General features: G+C 47.1%; 1 protein-coding gene across 1 annotated transcript in view; it reads left to right on the top strand.

Moving 5' to 3' along the window:
* DNAH1 (dynein axonemal heavy chain 1) overlaps positions 1 to 21,718 on the top strand; it is an 827,745-nt gene that overhangs the window by 280,447 nt on the left and 525,580 nt on the right. The window lies entirely within an intron of this gene.

The following is a 21,718-nucleotide window of genomic DNA, read 5'->3' as shown; positions in this document are numbered from 1 at the left end:
AGTAGTGATTAGCATCGCTAATGAGTACCTGAGAGCTAGTGACTCAGCTTAGTGTATTTATCCACTGTGTAGTTATAGTTAAGATCTATTTATCATAGGGAAAGCATTTTTTTGATTCGCAAATAACATTGGCGCCATTTGACAAATCATGACGAAATTTAAAAAAAACAAAATGTATCCACCTCAGTTCTTTCCTGGAAAGTTTTGGGGCGATCCAACAAGTGGCAGCCAAGAAAAAATGGGGACCCCAAAATGCAGTTTCCCCATGCATTTTTCCATAGGAAAACAGTTGTGAAAACGTCTGAACATAATTACAACAAATGTGGCTGAAAGCTTGACCTTGGTCTAGAAAGTATGGTTTATTGTAAATCCGGACCGTTGAGCTCTTAGGGGACTCGTGAGAGTCCAGTGATGACTCAACTTCAAATAATAGAGTGATTTAATTGGTTAAGGTGGCTTTTCCCTTTGGCTGCCTCGCTCCCATGAGAGCAAAAGACTTCCGTTAAGTTTTTTGAACACCAAAAACAAGCCACTCTATCAACAACAATTAGTATAATAATATGTTGAACATAGGAGTAATGTGCTCAACAGTTTTCATTGCCAAGGCACACCAAGATCGACAATTTGCAGTACCTGTAATTCATATTTTGAAGATTTTGCAAGATCCTGCTGTGAAGACCGTTGTTATTAGTAACTCTTTCTTGATAATTATTCTTGTACTCAGCGTGAAATCTGAGTCAGATAATAACATGCCTCAAAACTACTATTTCTGTCACACTTATTGTTTGCGTCAGGAAATTTAGTGAAACACGGCAGACCACAGATACCCCAAAATTGGTTACCTCAGGCGCATTTGTTATGACTTTTTGCTATCAGAGTTTACACGGCTGAAACAACTGCTTGCCTCGGTATTCATCTAAAAATGCCTTCTTTAGGCTGTTTACGCCGAGCATGTTGTTTTCCAAACATGCTTTAATGTATTATTACTTAGTATCAGTAAGCAGTATTGAACATCCCCGGCCTTGTTTTCAGAACGTTTTGGGTAGGCAGCATAATATTTGTACAAGAGTGGAATCTATCCCCAGGAGTTAATAGCAGTTCCCCTGCAAGGCAGGTATGAAAGTTAAAGTAGATTATTGCAATTGACAACACTGCTAAAATCCAACAGGTCATCTAGGCGGTAGAGAGTTGGAACCAGTGTTTGAGGTTTTCAGTAGAGTTGAAAAAAACATGAGGATGTGGGCTTGCCTAACACTGTTGATCTATATCGCCCCGGAGGGCTTTTTGTGTACAAAACTGGCAAAATATTGAGCAATACAAGTAAAACACCTTGCAGTACCCCAGAATAGAGACCACCCTAGTGTTTTCTGGATTGTCCACCATAGTTGACTTGGCAACTTTATAAAGCTAAAGCCAGATTGAAACTGGTCCACAATATTCCACTGTAATATGAAACTATACAACTGTCATTGCAATGAGATGGATATATGTGCAACAATATTCATCGGTAATCAGATTCCAGTGACACAACATAGCTAACATTAAGCTCTGCTGAAACCAAGTACTTGAAGAGTTACTAGATTGATACAAACAATTAAGAAGCTTTCTTAATTGGGGCATCTTATGTTTTACAGATCTTACTAAATAGGTGGCACTCTCAGGGTCACAATGTATTTTACAAGTCATGCACACATATTTGTAGAGTAATATTTTATATCAGAGCACACATTTAGCTATTTGTGTTCAGGTCCTTAAAGTTAGTGGGCATGCAGGAGCACAGCCTCTGACAATGATTAAAAAAAATATATATATGCTCCGCTCATGGATAATAGATTTTTTTTATCCATAGACTATTAATAGAAAGTGCAACAATATTTGTGTGCGGTGGCAAGGCTTACTTAACCTTGGCAGTCTTTTCAATTAGGTGTCGTTTTGTGCTGACCTATCAGAATTCTGCTAGCATTATCAAAGGTTTATAATTCCTCATACCGACCTTAATTGATGCCTTGAGTGTGACTTTATTAGTTAGAGTATACCAGGTTATCATTCCTATTCCATCCACTAGATTGCTTGTTTCTAGCAGATTATATTAGTGTCAGCTCTGGCCTATTTTTGTACTTTTTGGTGCAACTGTACCAAACGAAGCATTACTGTAGGAAGTTGGCTCTGTATGTACTATTTCAAAGTAAGAAATAGCAGTCCAAGGGTTCCACTTAGAGGGAAGATAGTGGCAAAAAGAGATAATTCTAATGCTCTATTTTGTGGTAGTGTGGTTGAGCAGTAGGCTTATCAGAGGGTAGTGTTAAGCATTTGTTGTACACACACAGGCAATAAATGAGGAACACACTCAAAGACAATTCCAGGCCAATAGGTTTTTGTATAGAAAAATATATTTTCTTAGTTTATTTTAAGAACCACAGGTTCAAGATTTAAAAGTAATACTTCAAATGAAAGGTATTTCACTTAGGAACTTTAGGAACTTTGAATTAGCAAAATAGCATATACAGTTTTCACACAAATGGCAATAAGCTATTTTAAAACTAGACACAGTGCAATTTTCAACAGTTCCTGGGGAGGTACGTTTTTGTTAGTTTTGCAGGTAAGTAAACCACCTACAGGGTTCAAAGTTGGGTCCAAGGTAGCCCACCGTGGGGGGTTCAGGGCAACCCCAAAGTTACCACACCAGCAGCTCAGGGCCGGTCAGGTGCAGAGGTCAAAGTGGTGCCCAAAACACATAGGCTTCAATGGAGAAGGGGGTGCCCCGGTTCCAGTCTGCCAGCAGGTAAGTACCCGCGTCTTTGGAGGGCAGACCAGGGGGGTTTTGTAGGGAACCGGGGGGGGACACAAGTCAGCACAAACAGTACACCCTCAGCGGCACGGGGGCGGCCGGGTGCAGAGTGCAAACAGGCGTCGGGTTTGCAATAGGTTTCAATGGGAGACCCAGGCGTCTCTTCAGCGAAGCAGGCAGGCAAGGGGGGGTGGGGGGGGGGGGAGTGCCTCGGGGTAGCCACCACCTGGGCAAGGGAGAGGATCACCTGGGGGTCGCTTCTGCACTGGAGGTCGGATCCTTCAGGTCCTGGGGGCTGCGGGTGCAGTGTCTTTACCAGGCTTCGGGTTCTTTGAAGCAGGCAGTCGCGGTCAGGGGGAGCCTCTGGATTCCCTCTGCAGGCATCGCTGGGGGGGGCCAGGGGGGTCAACTCTGGCTACTCACAGGGTCGCAGTCACCGGGGAGTCCTCCCTGTAGTGTTGTCTCTCCGCAGGTCGAGCCGGGGGCATCGGGTGCAGAGTGCAAAGTCTCACGCTTCCGGTGGGAAACGTGTGGTCTTTAAAAGTTGCTTCTTTGTTGCAAAGATGTTTCTTCTTTGGAGCAGAGCCGCTGTCCTCAGGAGTTCTTGGTCCTTTTAGATACAGGGTAGCCCTCTGAGGCTTCAGAGGTCGCTGGACCCTGTGGAATGCGTCGCTGTTGCAGTTTTTCTTGACGTGGGGAGACAGGCCGGTAGAGCTGGGGCCAAAGCAGTTGGTGTCTCCGTCTTCTCTGCAGGGCTTTCAGGTCAGCAGTCCTTCTTCATCTTAGGTTGCAGGAATCTATCTTGCTAGGTTCTGGGAGACCCTAAATACTGAAGTTAGGGGTGTGTTTAGGTCTGGGGGGTTAGTAGCCAATGGCTACTAGCCCTGAGGGTGGCTACACCCTCTTTGTGCCTCCTCCCTGAGGGGAGAGGGGCACATCCCTAATCCTATTGGGGGAATCATGGAGGATTTCTAAAAGTCAGAGTCACCTCAGCTCAGGACACCTTAGGGGCTGTCCTGACTGGCCAGTGACTCCTCCTTGTGTTATTCATTATCTCCTCCGGCCTTGCCACCAAAAGTGGGGCCGTGGCCGGAGGGGGTGGGCATCTCTACTAGCTGGAGTGCCCTGGGGTGCTGTAACAAAGGAGGTGAGCCTTTGAGGCTCACCGCCAGGTGTTACAGTTCCTGCAGGGGGAGGTGAGAAGCACCTCCACCCAGTACAGTCTTTGTTACTAGCCACAGAGTGACAAAGGCACTCTCCCCATGTGGCCAGCAACATGTCTGGTGTGTGGCAGGCTGGTAAAACTAGTCAGCCCACACTGGAAGTCGGGTATGTTTTCAGGGGGCATCTCTAAGATGCCCTCTGGGGTGTATTTCACAATAAAATGTACACTGGCATCAGTGTGCATTTATTGTGCTGAGAAGTTTGATACCAAACTTCCCAGTTTTCAGTGTAGCCATTATGATGCAGTGGAGTTCGTGTATGACAGAGTCCCAGACCATATACTCTTATGGCTACCCTGCACTTACAATGTCTAAGGTTTTGCTTAGACACTGTAGGGGCATAGTGCTCATGCACCTATGCCCTCACCTATGGTGTAGTGCACCCTGCCTTAGGGCTGTAAGGCCTGCTAGAGGGGTGACTTACCTATGACATAGGCAGTGTGAGGTTGGCATGGCACCCTGAGGGGAGTGCCATGTCGACTTAGTCATTTTCTCCCCACCAGCACACACAAGCTGGCAAGCAGAGTGTCTGTGCTGAATGAGGGGTCTCCAGGGTGGCATAAGACATGCTGCAGTCCTTAGTGACCTTCCCTGGCATCAGGGCCCTTGGTACCAGGGGTACCAGTTACAAGGGACTTACCTGGATGCCAGAGTGTGCCAATTGTGGAAACAAAGGTACAGGTTAGGGAAAGAAGACTGGTGCTGGGGCCTGGTTAGCAGGCCTCAGCACACTTTCAAATCATAACTTGGCATCAGCAAAGGCAAAAAGTCAGGGGGTAACCATGCCAAGGAGGCATTTCCTTACAATTACTATTTACACGTTACTCAACTGAGTGGTTGAACTTCGCCAGGAATTGATTTACATGAAAATGAAGACCACCACTTGTGTGGGGAGGGCTCTCAGACACGGACGTCTATAATAATGTTTTCTGATGGATACAACTACCTGTGGATTCCTCACCTCATGAATACTCCCATGGCGCCAGCATTCTACGGAAATCTTCTTACTAGTCTCTGCACGTCGACGAGGACGTCACTGTCTCGCACGCGACGCCGTCTGACGTCATACAGGCAATAAGAGGTCCTCGACGACGTGCGGACGTTAGTTCCCTTTTTTCCGTGCATTCGAAACGGTTATCTTCGAGGGAGCAACTGTTACTCTTGCGGTTACAGTGTATATCTTGCTGCGTACTCTTTCTCTGTGGAAATAATGTCGCAGAGAAAGTCTGGATTTAAGCCTTGTCGTGAGTGTGGAGGCAAGATGTCGGTGACGGATCCTCATTCCGATTGCCTTTGGTGTTTGAGCTCCGACCACGACGTCTCGACTTGTGATTCGTGTCAGCACATGAATCCGAAGGCCATTAAAGAACGCGAGGCGAAGCTGTTTATGGCCAAGTCAAAGGAGAAGCATCACAAGAAAAAGTCTTCTCCAAGACATCGGCGTCATCGAGACTCCCGGCGCCGTAGAGAATCTCGGCGTCATTCAAGGGAGGCTCGTTCCGGGTCTCCGGATCGGCGCCGGAGGACATGGGAGGTCAGCCCCACGGTGACGCCGCATCCTTCGACGCCGTTGCTCTCTCCGACGTCTCCAACTTCGCCTGGACAGGCGTCGGTGATTGAGGTATTGGAGCCTCAGGTGTTTTCTCCGGCGCAGACGCCGAGGCCGGCGTCGGGGTCGCCTCCGAGTCAGGCACCCCAGTATCCGGCTTTTCCCACCCCTGGAGCCGATAGTTCCGCATTCTTGAATGCGATGTATGCCATCTTCCAACAGATGGCTCCAGGGGGTGCTCCGGCTGGGCCTTTGGCCTTTTCTTTGGGTGATCCTGCGCCTCTTCGGCCGGCACCCTTTATGCCCTTTCTCCCGTTTGGGAACGTGGGCTCGGCGCCAGTGTCGGCGCCGGTGGCCGCTCCGATGGCTTCGGAGGGATTGGCCCCAGGGATTTCCATCCCGTCGACGTCGAGATTTCGGCCTGTGACTCCGGTGGGTCCATCCGTTTCATCTGCTCTTCAGTCGGCGCCGAAGTTACCTGTGGCGCCGGATGCGGCGTCGGTGGCTTCGGAAGATCGGCGCCGATCTCCGACTTCGGCGGAGGTGTTGTCGACTCCGCGGATTGAGCAACGACTGCATTCAAGGAGGCGTGCTCTCCGGGTACTAGAGGAGCAGGAGTACCAACGAGCCCTAGAGGAAGGAGAGCTAGAGGACTCGGGTGATGGGCTGCGTGGACTGGAGTCGGCCAGTGGGCTGGACACTTCCCCTGAGTGGGACCTTTCGTCCCCGGGGGAATATACCGAGGAAGCTGCTTCCTTTCATACAGTGGTACGGAAGGCAGCTAGTTTTTTGGACCTGCCTTTGCCGGTGGTGGAGGCGAAACAAAACCTTTTGACAGAGGTGTTGCATCCGGCCTCAGCCGCGGCGGAGCCTCTATTACCTTTTAATGACGCTCTGCTGGATCCGGTTTTAGAGGTGTGGAAGAAGCCGGCATCTTCCCCAGCAGTTCACAGAGCCGTGGCCAGGAGGTATCGGACGGCTCCAACTGATCCTGGTTTCCTATCTAGGCACCCTACGCCGGAGAGCTTGGTTGTGCAGGCCTCCTGTTCGTCCAAATCAGCGCCTGGTTCTTTCCCGACGGTGCCTGGGGACAGAGACTCAAAAAAGCTAGAGGCGCAGTCGAAGAAGATTTTTTCGTCCTGCAGTCTGGCGTTAAAAGCCACTAATGCGACCTGTATCCTGGGGAGGTATATTCATGCTCTGATGGATGACATCTCCTCTTCGTTTACAGAGCTTCCCCAGGGTCTTTTGGATCTTGTCTCTGATGCCCAGGCTGCTGCGACCCAAATTATCCAGACGGGACTGGATACCACCGACTCAGTAGCCAGAGCAATGGGCACAACTGTGGTGGAAAGGAGACAGGCCTGGCTACGTAACTCGGGCTTTTCGGCAGATGTACAGTCCACATTGTTGGATCTCCCGTTTGATGGGGACAAACTGTTTGGGGCTAAGGCTGATTCGGCCTTGGAACGTTTTAAGGAGAGCAGGGCCACGGCTAAGTCGTTGGGACTCCAAGCTCCTTCTTCCACGGCCTCTTCCAGATTCTTCAGGAGGTTTCGTGGATTTGGGCGTGGCTCTTCCTCCTCTTCCTTTCGGGGAAGATATCAGCAACCTGCCTCTTCCCATCCCTATAGATCTTTTAGGGGGAGGGGTAGGGTCCGCACCAGGGGAGCCTCTCAGCAGCACTCTGCCTCTTCCTCATCCTCTGGCGGGGTGCAGCAGGGGAAGCAGCCTTAGGCTTCCACCATTTCCCACTCACTCCTCTCCTGTAGGGGGAAGATTACAGCATTTTCTCACCAAATGGGAGACTGTTACGTCGGACACTTGGGTTCTCAGTGTTGTGGGAAAAGGCTACACCCTTCCCTTTCGGGAGTTTCCGCCCCTCATCCCGCCCCGCCCTTCGTATTGTTCACAAGAACACCTCCTGTTGCTAGAACAGGAGGTAGAAGTCCTCCTTTTAAAGGGCGCGGTGGAGTTGGTCCCGGAGCAGGAAAGGGGTCGAGGAGTTTACTCAAGGTATTTCCTGATTCCCAAGAAGGATGGTCGTTTGAGACCAATTCTGGACCTGAGGATCTTGAATTGGTTCCTCAAGCAGGAAAAGTTCAAGATGCTGACCCTAGCACAGGTGCTTTTGGCGTTGAACATGGAAGACTGGATGGTGTCTGTCGACTTGCAGGATGCTTACTTTCATATCCCGATACTCAAGTCACACAGGAAGTATCTCCGGTTTGTGGTGGGATCGCAACACTACCAGTTTGCGGTCCTTCCGTTTGGTCTTACTTCAGCACCTCGAGTCTTCACGAAGGTGATGTCGGTGGTTGCGGCAGAGCTCAGAAGGAAGGGGATAGCAGTATTCCCTTACTTGGACGATTGGTTGATCAAAGCCAAGTCCCCGGAGCTTGTGTTGCGTCATCTGCAGTCAACAACCCAGTTGTTGTTCGACCTGGGCTTTTCGGTGAACGAGCCCAAATCTCACCTGGAGCCCTCTCAGCGCCTCCTGTTCATAGGGGCAGTACTGGATACGACATTGGGTCGGGCCTTTCCTCCGCCTCAGCGGATTCAAGATATTCAGGATTTGGTTCCAATGTTTCGAAATGGAGCGGTAGTTCCAGTCCTCAAGGTCCTTCGTCTGCTCGGTCTTTTTGCCTCCTGCATTCTGTTGGTCACGCATGCTCGCTGGCACATGAGGGCTCTTCAGTGGTGCCTCCGAAGGCAGTGGTCTCAACACAGAGGGGATCTAGAGGGTACTGTCAAGATCTCCAGAGATGCTGCTGTGGATTTGAAGTGGTGGATTGCAAGCAACAATCTTTCACAAGGAAAACCGTTCCAGCAGTCGCCACCAGTGGCCACAGTCATAACGGATGCTTCCACTCTAGGGTGGGGAGCTCATCTGGGGGATCTGGAGATCAAAGGTCTTTGGTCTCCAGAGGAACAGATTTTTCACATCAATCTGTTAGAGTTACGGGCTGTACGTCTGGCTCTCAAGGCCTTCCTCCCTTCCCTTCGTGGTCAGTCGGTACAGGTCCTAACGGACAATACTACCACGATGTGGTACATAAACAAGCAGGGAGGAGTGGGGTCGTACCTTCTCTGCAGAGAAGCTCTTCGACTATGGTCCTGGGCAAAGGACCATCGGATTTGCTTGATAGCAAACCATCTGGCCGGAGTCTTGAACGTGCGTGCGGACAGTCTCAGTCGCCACTTCTCGGCAGACCACGAGTGGCGTCTCCATCCAGATCAAGTCCGTTTAATCTTCCAGAAGTGGGGGTTTCCTCGGGTAGATCTGTTCGCCACTCGAGAGAACGCGCATTGTCCGTTGTTCTGCAGCCTTCAGTATCCGATGCAGGAAGCATTGGGGGACGCGTTTCAAATGACCTGGTGCGGCCAGTTGCTTTACGCGTTTCCTCCCATACCCTTGATTCCTCGAGTATTGAGGAAGATTCGCCAAAACCGGGCTCTAGTAATCGTAATAGCTCCGGATTGGCCAAGGAGGGTGTGGTACTCCGACCTTCTCCAACTCTCAACGTGCCCGCCGCTCCGTCTCCCTTTCAGGGCAGACCTCCTCTCGCAGTCGCAGGGGCAGGTTCTACACCCCAACCTCCAGAGTCTGCACCTACATGCCTGGAGATTGAACGGGGCAACCTGAGTTCCTTCTCTCTCCCGCCTGAGGTAGTGGATGTTATATTAGCGGCCAGGCGACACTCCACTAAATCTATCTACGCTAATAGGTGGTCTAAATTTGTTGCGTGGTGTGGAGAGAGGCAGATTGATCCTTTACAAGCTCATCTATCGGACGTTTTGTCTTTTGCTCTATCTCTGGCGCAGAAAGGTTGTGCAGTGGCTACCATTAAAGGTTATTTATCGGCCTTGTCAGCCTTCATATGTCTTCCAGACCAACCATCTTTATTTAAATCCCCTATTGTTATCAGATTCTTGAAAGGCCTTCTAAATCAATATCCTCCAAAGCCATTCGTTATGCCGCAATGGGATTTGTCCTTAGTCCTGACTTTCCTTATGGGGTCCCCTTTTGAACCTATGCATTCTTGCCCCTTGAGGTATTTGTTTTTAAAAACAGTCTTCCTGATAGCTATAACATCAGCAAGGAGAGTGAGTGAGTTGCAGGCCTTATCAGTAAAACCCCCTTATACAACTTTTTATGGGGATAAGGTGGTGTTGAGGACCAAGGCTGCTTTCCTCCCGAAGGTTGTTTCACCCTTCCATTTGGCTCAGGCAATTACTTTGTCCACGTTCTATCCTCCGCCTCATCCTTCCAAAGAGGAAGAAAGACTGCACCGTCTGGATCCAAAGAGAGCGTTGAGCTTCTTTATCGATAGAACAAAGGATTTCAGGCTGGAGGATCAGCTGTTTATTGGATACGTGGGCAAGAGGAGAGGAAAGGCAGTCCACAAGAGAACACTATCCAGGTGGGTTGTTCTTTGCATTAAAATATGTTACTCTTTGGCAAAGAAGGATCCTCCTGAGGGCATTAGAGCTCATTCCACCAGAGCTAAGTCGGCCACTTCGGCCTTAGCCAGAGGTGTTCCTGTGGTCGACATCTGCAAGGCCGCAACTTGGTCGTCCCTTCACACTTTTGCAAAACATTACTGTTTAGATTCTGAGGTTAGAAGGGACGGCCATTTTGCACGGTCAGTGCTGCAGGATTTCTTGGTTTGACCATTTAGGCACCCACCGCCGGGCGTGGTACTGCTTTGGGACTCTATTCATGAGGTGAGGAATCCACAGGTAGTTGTATCCATCAGAAGAACGAGTTACTTACCTTCGGTAACGACTTTTCTGGTGGATACATTAGCTACCTGTGGATTCCTCACGGTCCCACCCGCCTCCCCGTTGCCTTTATGGTCTTGCCAAGTAATCCTTGAGTGCGCTCCTCTTGATCTTTGAGGGTGCAATAGATGTATATATATAATATTTATATATATATATGTATATATGTATATATCTTTGTGTATATACTTGGTGTGTGTATATATTTTAAAAGAGAGATTTTATATATATATATATGTACATAAAGAAGATTTACAGTTATTCATACAATGTGGTGTATTTTTACAATATAATGGATGTTGCTTTGTTCTTTCATTGCATTGCCTGGTTGTTCTCATGCACGTAAAAAATGATTGGTACTGACGTCCGCACGTCGTCGAGGACCTCTTATTGCCTGTATGACGTCAGACGGCGTCGCGTGCGAGACAGTGACGTCCTCGTCGACGTGCAGAGACTAGTAAGAAGATTTCCGTAGAATGCTGGCGCCATGGGAGTATTCATGAGGTGAGGAATCCACAGGTAGCTAATGTATCCACCAGAAAAGTCGTTACCGAAGGTAAGTAACTCGTTCTTCTGCACAATCCTTAGTAACCTGTGTTGTAGTCTTTCATGCAGAAGGACAGCAAGGACTGTGCTCAGCTCAACATAGTCAAACGTGCTGTTTGCTCCGAAGGACTAGCCAAGGAGCCAAAGGTGTAGAGTGAGTTGAGGAAGTGCTCCAGCTGGTGTCATATTGGGGCTGGCAATGCATTTAGTAACTTCAGATCACAGTCTCATAGTTGTCATATAATAATTTCCAACTATGTTAAATGCTGCAGATGTTAATCATCTATGAATGGTTTGAGCTGCTAATTTGTCCTTCAAAGTGCTTTGGCAGACCACCGTGAGCAGTTGTAAGCTAGGGATTGCTATGCAACTGGGGATGTATGTGCTTTAGTTCTTTGTTTGTCATCCAGTCATTTGAGGTACGATAGAAACACTTTTTCATGATGCAGTTTAATCATGAGATATTCACCTGCTGCTCTCTGGTGTGAAAATTGTTTAAAACGTGCACATTCTAAAACAGGCAAGTAGCTCCTTCCACCCTACATCTCTTCAAACACAAGGAACAGTTTGAAAGAAAAGTTGTTAAGATGTTAACACCAAGCAAAGAATCCCAGATGGTGGTAAAAAGCATAAGTAAATAGACCTATGCAAGGGTGCAACCCAAACACATTATACATTCCTCTAACAAAAAAGGCAAGCATAGTTCAGAGAGCATGCACCCTCAAACTCGGGGAGATTGAAAAGAATACTCCCCAGAGGCAGAAGGCATTGATTTAATTAGTACGTAGCTTTTCAAGCCAAAATACCCTTACTCTCAGCGGTTCAGTCATGTCAATCATGAAAAGCTCTATTAGTCCTCAGGTAGACATGCATAGAATGCTGCATAAGTAACCACCCATCAGCTAAGCCCACAGCAATACACTTACAGTGGTAGTAGTGGGAATATGAGTTTAGGCAAGGAAAGGCCATTCTCTGGGGTTCTCACATCGGTATGAAATGTCATCATCCCAAAATCCTTATAATCTTGATATTCTTCAACCCCAGAAGATCATCTAGTGGTTGTTTCTTATTTCCTCCTCGTGAGGAGACTCAAAACACCAAGAACATCAGTAATGATGCAGAGACTCCCACCATACAAACACTCTTGCGTCTGATGCAAGCAATTTGTAGAACCTTAGAAGGGTACGGCATTTAGGGGCTAATCACAAAGTTGGACATCCAACTATCCATTCCACAGAAAGTGGTGGGCTAATCTAATGGAAGTGAAGGCCAAGGCAATAACAGTGACAATTGTAAGTGTGCTGTGATTGGGGAAGTGTCAGTGATTTTGCAATCAGTTTATTTTTGAGTGGGGCGATAGAGTCTCTGTTGTCAAATGCCTGACACTAATCCACAAAAAGAAAGGGGACTAAAAGCCAAAAAAAGGTCCAGTACTGAGGCTCTGAAAGATACTATAACACAAAGAAGCGGGGTACTGTTCCTCAAGAGAAGTGTAAGCAGCAGGTAGGACAAAGGACCTAAACTCAATAGGGATTTCTACAGGTTGTTATAAGGTGCCCTCACACCCCCCATTGGGATGTCATGCTTCATTTTAGGGCATGCTCCTCGTAGGACCGGCACTGCAATGTCCTACGGGCCCCCAAAGGTCACTTTATTGGAGATCTTTTTATTGATGCTGTATGGTGAGTGCGATCAGTGTGACCATGCTCGACGAAGGAGAAACAGCAGCACTCATCCTCCTGGACCTCTCCGCAGCTTTCGACACGGTATGTCATCACACTCTCCTCACACGCCTCCACAACGCTGGAATCCGCAACAAGGCACTTGACTGGATCTGTCATTTCTCTCAGGCAGAACCCAGAGAGTCCGCCTCCCACCATTCCTGTCAGAAGCCTCCAGAATCATCTGTGGTGTTCCCCAAGGATCTTCGCTCAGCCCCACGCTCTTCAACGTTTACATGGCCCCCCTCGCCAACATTGCACGAACCCACCACATCAACATTGTTTCCTACGCAGACGACACTCAGCTCATCCTCTCCCTCACGAAAGACCCTACAACTGCAAAGAACAACCTCCACAACGGACTTCATGCCATCGTCAGCTGGATGGAATCAAGCCACCTCAAGTTAAACACAGACAAGACAGAAATCCTCATCTTTGGCACCAACCCCTCAACTTGGAATGACTCCTGGTGGCCCACCTCCCTAGGAACCGTGCCCTCACCCACCACCCACACACGCAACCTAGGCTTCATCTTGGACTCCACACTCAGCATGACTCAGCAGGTCAATGCCATCTCCTCTTCCTGCTACAACACTCTCCGCATGCTCCGCAAAATCTTCAAGTGGATTCCCGTCAAAACCAGGAAAACTGTCACCCACGCCCTGGTCAGCAGCCGATTGGACTACGGAAACGCCCTATATGCAGGAATGACAACCAAACTCCTAACAAAACTGCAAAGAATCCAGAACGCATCCGCCCGCCTCATTCTGGACAGCCCACGCCGGGACCACATTTCCCCCCACCTCAGAGACCTTCACTGGCTACCAGTATCAAAGAGGATCACCTTCAAACTCCTCATCCACGCACACAAGGCTCTCCACAACACAGGCCCAGCCTACCTCAACGACAGACTCACCTTCCACACCCCCACCCGCAATCTTCGCTCTGCCAGCTTCGCCCTCGCCTCCATCCCCCGCATCCGCCGCACCACCACCGGAGGAAGATCCTTGTCTCACCTAGCAGCCAAGACCTGGTACTCCCTACCGCTCCACCTTCGCCAGACCCAAGACCTCTTGACATTCAGGAAACGCCTCAAGACATGGCTTTACGCCTGTTGGCCCATAGCTGCGAATTTTGTGCATTTCCAAAATTGCAATTTCTGAACCAGAAATCGCAATTTTGGAAATGCAAAAGGCCAGGGTGCTGGGGGCCTAAGGCCCCCCTCTCCTGCACCCCAGTTATTTTTTTTTTTAACATGTAAGGTACACACATGCCAAAAGGGCATGTGTGCTTTACATGTTTAATTTAAAAATGCAGTTTAACTGCATTTTTTTATTTTGCACCAGGTTACCACCTGGTTGCAAAGCATGGTATTTTGCAAGTGCAAAATGCCATGTTTGGGAAAATCGCAATTTGCGATTTTTTTCCTGAATAGCCTTGCGACCAGGAAATTGCGAATCGCAAATTGCGACTCGCAATTTCCAGGTCGCAATGCTAAAAATCGCTATTTTAGCGATTTCTTAGTTGTGGTCTGCGAATGCATTTCATTCATCGCAGACCACGGTTTTGCACTGGCAAACGGCCGATTTTACAGTTTGCGAGTGCAAAATCATTTCATACATCTGGCCCCAAGTGCTTTAATATAATGATTACCTTAATATGGTTAAAAAGCCATAAAGGTACAAGGGGCTGCTGTAGGGATGTACCCTAGTAGCCTAAATCAATTGGTATGTAATGTAAGGTCAACATGTTTCACGCCTGATGACCCCAAAAAAAGGTTCCATGGTGCTTCTTCAGGACCAATCTATATTGATATACCCCACACCTAAAAATTCTGGGGTAGTAAAGTTTTTCCCTAAATGTGATACCTGTAATTTCATGAATGGGAAACATCTATTAATGTTCCACCTGTAAAGGAAGATAAGAGGAGGGTTAGGTAAAACAAAGAGGGATGCTGTAGAAGCCATTTTACTGATCCCACGCATCCATCCGATTGTATCCATCTTTAATGTGTATGTCATGATAAAAAGAATACACATGCTGTGAAGAGCAGAGCACAATCAGACGCCATGTAGTGCGGTCTGGTGACCACGTGAAAAGACACAACACATATAAAACAAAATGACCATGCGCAAGCATAAACACATATATGGTACAAACTATGTGCGAGTATCACACAGATGAGTGCCATTACCTGCAGTGCTTTAAGGTGTGAGGGTGCTTACCCAAACTTTTTTTAAGGGAATGCCCCATAGGTCGAGACTCGTGGCTAGTGCACAGCTACTAGCTATAGGAAAATATATAAAAGAAGAGAACACGCATATTAAAAAAGCTGTTGAGTGTCCCACAAACTGGGACTGAAGTCAGTGCAATAATACTCACTGGTCTGTAGCACTACAAGTGTGGTCAACCTACCCATCTCTGCTTGCCTGAAGGAGACAGAGCAAGGTGGGAGGTCTTGTTTTTAAAGTGAATCACTCATTGAAATGTTCAGCAGGTGTGTAGAGGTAACTTGTGATGGGCGCTGATGAGGACTAATGTGGAAATGTATGGCAGCCATCTTAAAAAGGTGAGAATATGGATAGAAATGATACACAAGATGAAATCAACAGCCCCGGCATGAGCTCTGTCAAGGAGTTAATATCAAGCATCATATCAACCAAATAATGGAGACATTAACATTGCTTTTCCTACTCGGTTAGTGACTATCATCACTACGGGGCTCACTGAACTGCATGTCGAGTGTGTAAGGGTACTTCTTCCTGGACACTAATGAGTGGCTAATATGAAAACCAGTGGTGGCCAACATGAAGAAGTAAAATGAACATCGCTGTAGTGAGGATACTTCTACAATAGCCCCTGGGTGGAGTCAGCCGAGAGGCTAATCCCAGTAATAGTACAGGCCCGATTAAATAATACATATAGGGTGTATTTCTGAGACCTGCTAAACAGAGAATGTGTTCTATTGCACTCCGTGGGTAATAACATTATGATTAGCTGCCTTTTTAAAATAATGAAAGGACTGAGAGTACTCGGCCAATTTAAATGAAGTGGTAACTAGTGGGCCCAAATCTGAAAGAGGCTCCATGTTAATAGGGACTATTGACTGATGATGGTAGTGTGATGGAATATCCATATCAGAAAAAGGGGGCAAACTACCATTACCTGTAGGTCAATTAATGAGGTGGTAAAGTTGCTCATAATAGTAACTCAAGCATTAGAGAACCACCTCCACATGTCCAAAATTCTAGGTCATAGTCAAATTAGAGGTTGAAGGGGGAACCTCTTGGAGGGGTACCAATCCCCACACTTCGCCCAAGGGAATTTTGTCATTGAGCCCTATGCTAATGGAGAAAAGGTGAAACATCCATTGTTGTTCCATCCTAAAGAGGCTAGCATTGCTCCAATCCTGGTTTGCTTCTATTATTGTCCATCCTAGATCATCAGGAGAGTACTGAACAGTGGAACAATGTTTACACATTTTAGTCTCAATTCTGCTGCAGTGCTTTATCATTTTGATTTTCACAGCCCTAGTGGCCATCCCCACATAATGAAGGCCACAACGACAAGTAATGATGTAGATGCAGTTCTTTGTGTTACAGTTTGTATGATTTATCTGTTTCCAAACAAATCGGCACTTGAGTGTAATCTCTTTGGAATGTTGTGCAAACACCACAGGATTCACAGGGATAGTGTCCCCTGATAGGGGGAGGGGCCATAAGGTCCTCTTGTACTCCCTCCACTGGTGTGGGGTCTAGTATGAACAAGAACAACATGTAGATTCTGTGTGCATCTAAAGCCAAAGCGAGGAAGTGTGGTTTCCAATGTACCTGTATTAAGAAAAGCCCAGGATTTATTGATTATATTTTTAATCTTGTTAGAGTTGTGGTGACAGTGGTAACACAAGTAAAGACGTCATCAGTTGATTTTACAAAGGTCTCTAAAAGGGCGTTCCTATGATTGTTGCATGCTTGTTTCTTGGATTGTCAAATTATCTTGGATCTGATAGTTTCTTGAGGCCAAGTTCTCACTCAACATTTTGGCTTGTGCATCATAGTCTTACAAGGAGCTGCAGTTTCTGCAGAGATGGAGAAATTGTCCATAAGGTAGGTTTTCTTGCAAAGCCCTCGGGTGATGACTGTCAAAAAACAGCAAGCTGTTGCAGTCAGTGATCTTTTCTTATGTCTTTGTGTTGATGGTTCCTCCCTCAATTCTGATCAACAAACCCAGAAAGGGTATATCTCTGTCAGAGCATGACACAGTAAATCTTATGTAGGGATCCAATGTATTGATCCACCTATTGAATTCCTGGCACATGGAATCATCTCCTTTCCAGAAATCCAGGATATCATCAATGTATCTTTGCCACGTAACAATGTTTTCTCTGTAGGGGATCTCATCAGAGAAGACAAATCTATCCTCAAAGTGGGCCATATACAGGCAGGCCGGACTAGGAGCAAAAGTACTGCCCATTGATGTACCATGTATTTGATGGTATAGCTCAGTTTTATATTTGAAACATTCGTTCTTGAAAGCCATATTGACGCAGTCCATAATAAAATTAACTGGTGTGGCAAAAGTCCAAGACTCTATTCTTAATAGGGTATCCATAACATCCAGGGTGGCATCGTGAGGGCTGTAGTATATAGTGTCTCTACATCTAGGGTCACCAGAAGGTTAATTTCCTGTTGGTTAGTGGTGGGGTTTGTCCCTGATGACTGTTGTTGCTTTCCAATTTGTCATTACTTGAGTTGCTGCTAGGGGAATGGAATGATCTCCACGAGGTACTGGAGTCTTCATCTAATGACATGTCACCCCTTGATAGTATATAGTCCTCTGACGTGCATAGATGTACTATCTCTTTGTCAAATCTTTTGATATCCTTCTGCAGTTGAGAAATGTTCTGTTGGATAAGGTAATCTTTGTGTTTGTTTATCCTTCTGCAGTTTGCATATTTTCTGTTGCATGAGGTAATATTTGAGTTCATTCATCTGAGTGTTAATTTCTGAAAGCCATGATTTAAACACAGTTATACTGATGCCTGTTTTCAATGCATTTTATACAATGTTGATGTTTATAACAGGAGCATCTGACAAGCGTTTAGCTGTATTGATTACCAGGACCAACCAGTCGGGTGTACATTTCTAATCAATCGGAGACCACTCACCTCTGAATATGATAGGCAAATGGGGTACATTACATCGCAACAGCAGCCCCTTGTACCTTAATGGCTTTTTAACCCCATCGAAGGCGTCATTATATTAAAGCATTTGGCTCCTTTACTTAGATTCAACTATAGTTTTTCTTCTCTTTTGTTTTCACACACTTTATTTAACCTCGCCCTGGTGCGGCATCAATCAAAAGATCTCAGATAAAGTGACCCTTCGGGAGCCCACAGGACATTGTAGAACCGGTCCTACGAGGAGCATGCCCTATGATGAAACATGACATCCCAAGGGGGTGTGTGAGAGCACCTTATAATAACCTGTAGGGTTCCCTATTGAGTGTAGGTCCTTTGCCCTACGTGCTGCTCCCACCTCTCTTGAGGAACAGTACCCCCTTCTTTGTGCTATATGTCAAATGTCTGACCCCACTTTGCCTCATCTGAGAGCAATTGTATTTCACTTCACAATCAGCAAATGACCTGACTCAGGACTGAATAGAGGCACCACTGGAAGAAATAGTTTACCCACCAAGACTTTGCTTCTTCTAAGTCAGTGGTTGGGGAACAGAAGTTATTTCTAAGTTATGTAAAAAATTTGGAAACCTATGAAAATAGAAAAAGGGATCGAGAAGCTTGGGTAGACCGATAGAAGTAGCCATAACGTCAAATACTTAACTAAATACTTAAATAACAGTAATCCTGAACACATTGATGCTCAAATTGGTAGTACTAACGTAGTAATCATATCTGTGTCCCTCAACAATATGATAAATGATAAGAAGTCTCTCATTCTGATCAATTCAAGAGTGGTCTAGTTAGATATATGTTTTGTTGAGATTGTTGCACAGAAAAATGTAAACCTTGCCTCTTTAACAGAAATGATGAGAAATCATCCTCCATTGATCAAGCTGAACTTAGGTGTGTTGTTAAAATGTCCCTCTCCTAGAAATGGAAGGTGCCTAAAACTCAGACAGTTTTAATGATAGTACATGAACTTAGAGGGTACTAAGGAGGACTTTGTTAATACATGCAGAGAGCTTCTCACACCTGTGTTCCTACAGGTACCACAAAGATGACATTTAAGTGGGAAGAATTCAGATGGTGAAACAAAGGTAGGAAACTTCAGAGAAAGGGGGCCATAGACAAAGGTTTCACATATGCCAATAGTAGCCAGAAAAATGACCTGATTAGAAGCCAGCAATATATTTCTATTTACAACCACTATAAGAATCTCAGGTTCTTGTGATATTCTGAACCATAATAATGTGATTTGGCTATCAAACTACAAGTAAAGTTCTCCCATTTTACCTCAGGAGTTAAATCTTCAGATTTTTTTTTAAAAAAAAGATTGGGTCTGCTGTGAGATGCGATGGATACTTCTCCAGGTATCTGGTATGCTTTCTCCCTCTACGGTGGCTATGGAGGAGAGAGATTCTTTTGCGATGGTGGTATGGAGGGCGGCTGAAGTCCTTGACCTTCAACTGCCTTCAGTGTCAATCAAGACTAATGTCTTGACAGAGGTGCTGAAACCTTGAGTTTCCCCTTCAGAACTGCTACTCCCATTCAAAGAAACCCTCACTGACGCCCTTCTGGGGACATGGTCCAAACCTAGCACAGGGGCTCCTGTGAATAGGACAATTGGCCATTGCCACCTCCCTAAACCGGGAGACCCAACTTCCGTCACCCAGCACCCTACTACAGAGAGCTTGATGGTTGAGGCTCTTTACACCCCACATACATCTTTGTGCATTCCCTACCGCACCAACGGGCAGGGAATCCAAGAGGCTGGACACTTTGGGGAAGAAGATGTTTTGTTCTACCAGCCTGGCATTGTGGTTCATGAACACCGCATTCCCTTTTTGCTTCTGTTCCCACGCTCTATTCAACAGGATTGTGCAAGTGCTGCCAAAGATTCTGGCAGATGCCTGGGCCATGTTCCCTCAGGCTTTTGCCAATGGGAGAGATGCAGTGAAGTTCACCATTCGTTGTGGATTTCACAGGACCAACTCACTGGACAGAGCAGGTTTCGATGGCAGTGGCCTTGCAACGCCATGCCTGCTTGAGGATGACTGGTTTGGGTGATGTCTAATCATCCTTGATGGACATGCCCTTTGATGGCCCGTATCTTCATAGACAAGACAGATTCGGTGTTGGAGATCTTTAAGGAAAGTTGGGCTACAGCCAGGTCCTTTGGTCTTTCGTGGCCCCTGTGGAAGAGGCTTCCAGCCGCTCCAATTCCCTCCCAGCCACCAACTGCGCATTCTCCACAGCCCCTTTGCGGCTGAAAGAATGGTACCACAGACCTCGTGGGCCAGGCAGTAAGAGGTCAAGTCAATCCACAACCTCTCCAGCCACCACAGCCTCCAAATCTTTCTAATCTGCCCACATACCATCTTGGCCATCCAGTTGGTGGCAGAATGTGCCATAAACTGCCCCACTGGCATTCCATTACATCGGATAGATGGATATTGCAGATCTTTGAAAGTGTCTACTTCCTCCCCTTCATCACCACCTCTCCCCCCATGCCACCATCATATGAAAGGCTGACAGAGGATCATCTTTCTCTTTGGTGCCAGAAAGTTACATCTTTCTTGGCCAAGGGAGCAGTAGAGAGTGTGTCGACGCCAGAAGTGGGCAGTGGCTGCTATTCCTGCTACTTTCTTGTGCCGAAGAAGAGCAGAGGTCCTTGTCCTACCCTAGACGTATGGCCCCTCAACTACTTCCTCAGAGAGGAGAAGTTCAAAATGCTCATGTTAGTTCAGGTCCTGTCTGCCTTGAATCCAGGAGACTTGATGGTAGGGTTGGACTTGCAGGATGCTTCTTTCAACATCCCCGTCCTACCTGCTCACAGATGGTACCTGCAGTTCACAGTGGGACACAAGCATTTTAAGTTTGCCGTGCTCCCTTTTAGCCCTGCTGGCGCCTCACGGGTGTTTACCAAGGTGATAGTGGTGGTTGCAGCTCATAAGCGGAGATCAGGGGTGTTAGGCTTCCTCTATCTCAATGACTGGCTGTTGAAGGCAGTCTCGCCCCAGACTGTTGCCTTCCACCTCCAGACTATGGTGGACTTCCTGCATTCACTGGAGTTCACTATAAACATCCCAGAATCACACCTGACTCCCTCTCAGATGCTCCCTTTCATCTGGGCTGTTTTGGATAGTGCAGGTTTGGGCTTATCCTCCAGAGCTGTAAATTCCAGGTATTCAGGCTATGATTCTGATGTTTCAGCCTCTATTGTGGTGAGACAGACTCTTAGACTGTTGGGACTCATGGCCTCCTGCTAATAACACATGCATGATGGCATATGCAGCCTCTGCAGTGGGCCCTAAAGTTTCGGTGGGCACAGCATCAGGGGAATCTCTCTGATATGGTCAAGATCACGGAGGGAACTGTAAAAGATCTGCAGTGGTGGCTAACGAACCACGGTTGAGTCAGAGGGAGACCCTTTACCCTTCCTCAGCCACACCTCACAGTAGTGACAGATGCATCACTGCTAGGATGGGGTGGCCATCTGGGAAAGGTGGGGATCAGAGAACTTTGGTCTCCGGTGGAATCCAGACTCTATATCAACTTGTTGGAGCTCTGAGCTATCCGGCTGGCTTTGAAAGCCTTTCCAGCCTCCATCAAGGGGCGGCTAGTGCAGGTGTCCTTAGACAGCACCACCTCCATGGGGAACTGCAACAAACAGGACGGGGGAGGGCCATGGACCCTTTGTCAAGAGGCTCTATGTCTCTGGACATGGCTGGAACATCAGGGCTTATCCCCGGTGGTTCAACACATGGCAGGTTCCCTGAATGCCAGGGTGGGTGAACTTAGCCGAAGATGCCCAGTAGATCACCAATGGCATATCCATCCAGAGGTCGGGCAAGGCCTCTTTGTGTGTGTGAAGAGCCTTGGTTCAATGTGTTTGCCGCTGCTGAGAATGCAGAATGTCAGCAGTTC

Source organism: Pleurodeles waltl, chromosome 9 (genome assembly GCF_031143425.1).
Source record: "Pleurodeles waltl isolate 20211129_DDA chromosome 9, aPleWal1.hap1.20221129, whole genome shotgun sequence".
In the NCBI taxonomy this organism is placed as follows: Eukaryota; Metazoa; Chordata; class Amphibia; order Caudata; family Salamandridae; genus Pleurodeles; species Pleurodeles waltl.
The sequence above is the reverse complement of the archived record's forward strand: the minus strand, read 5'-3'. Positions and strand labels throughout refer to the sequence as shown.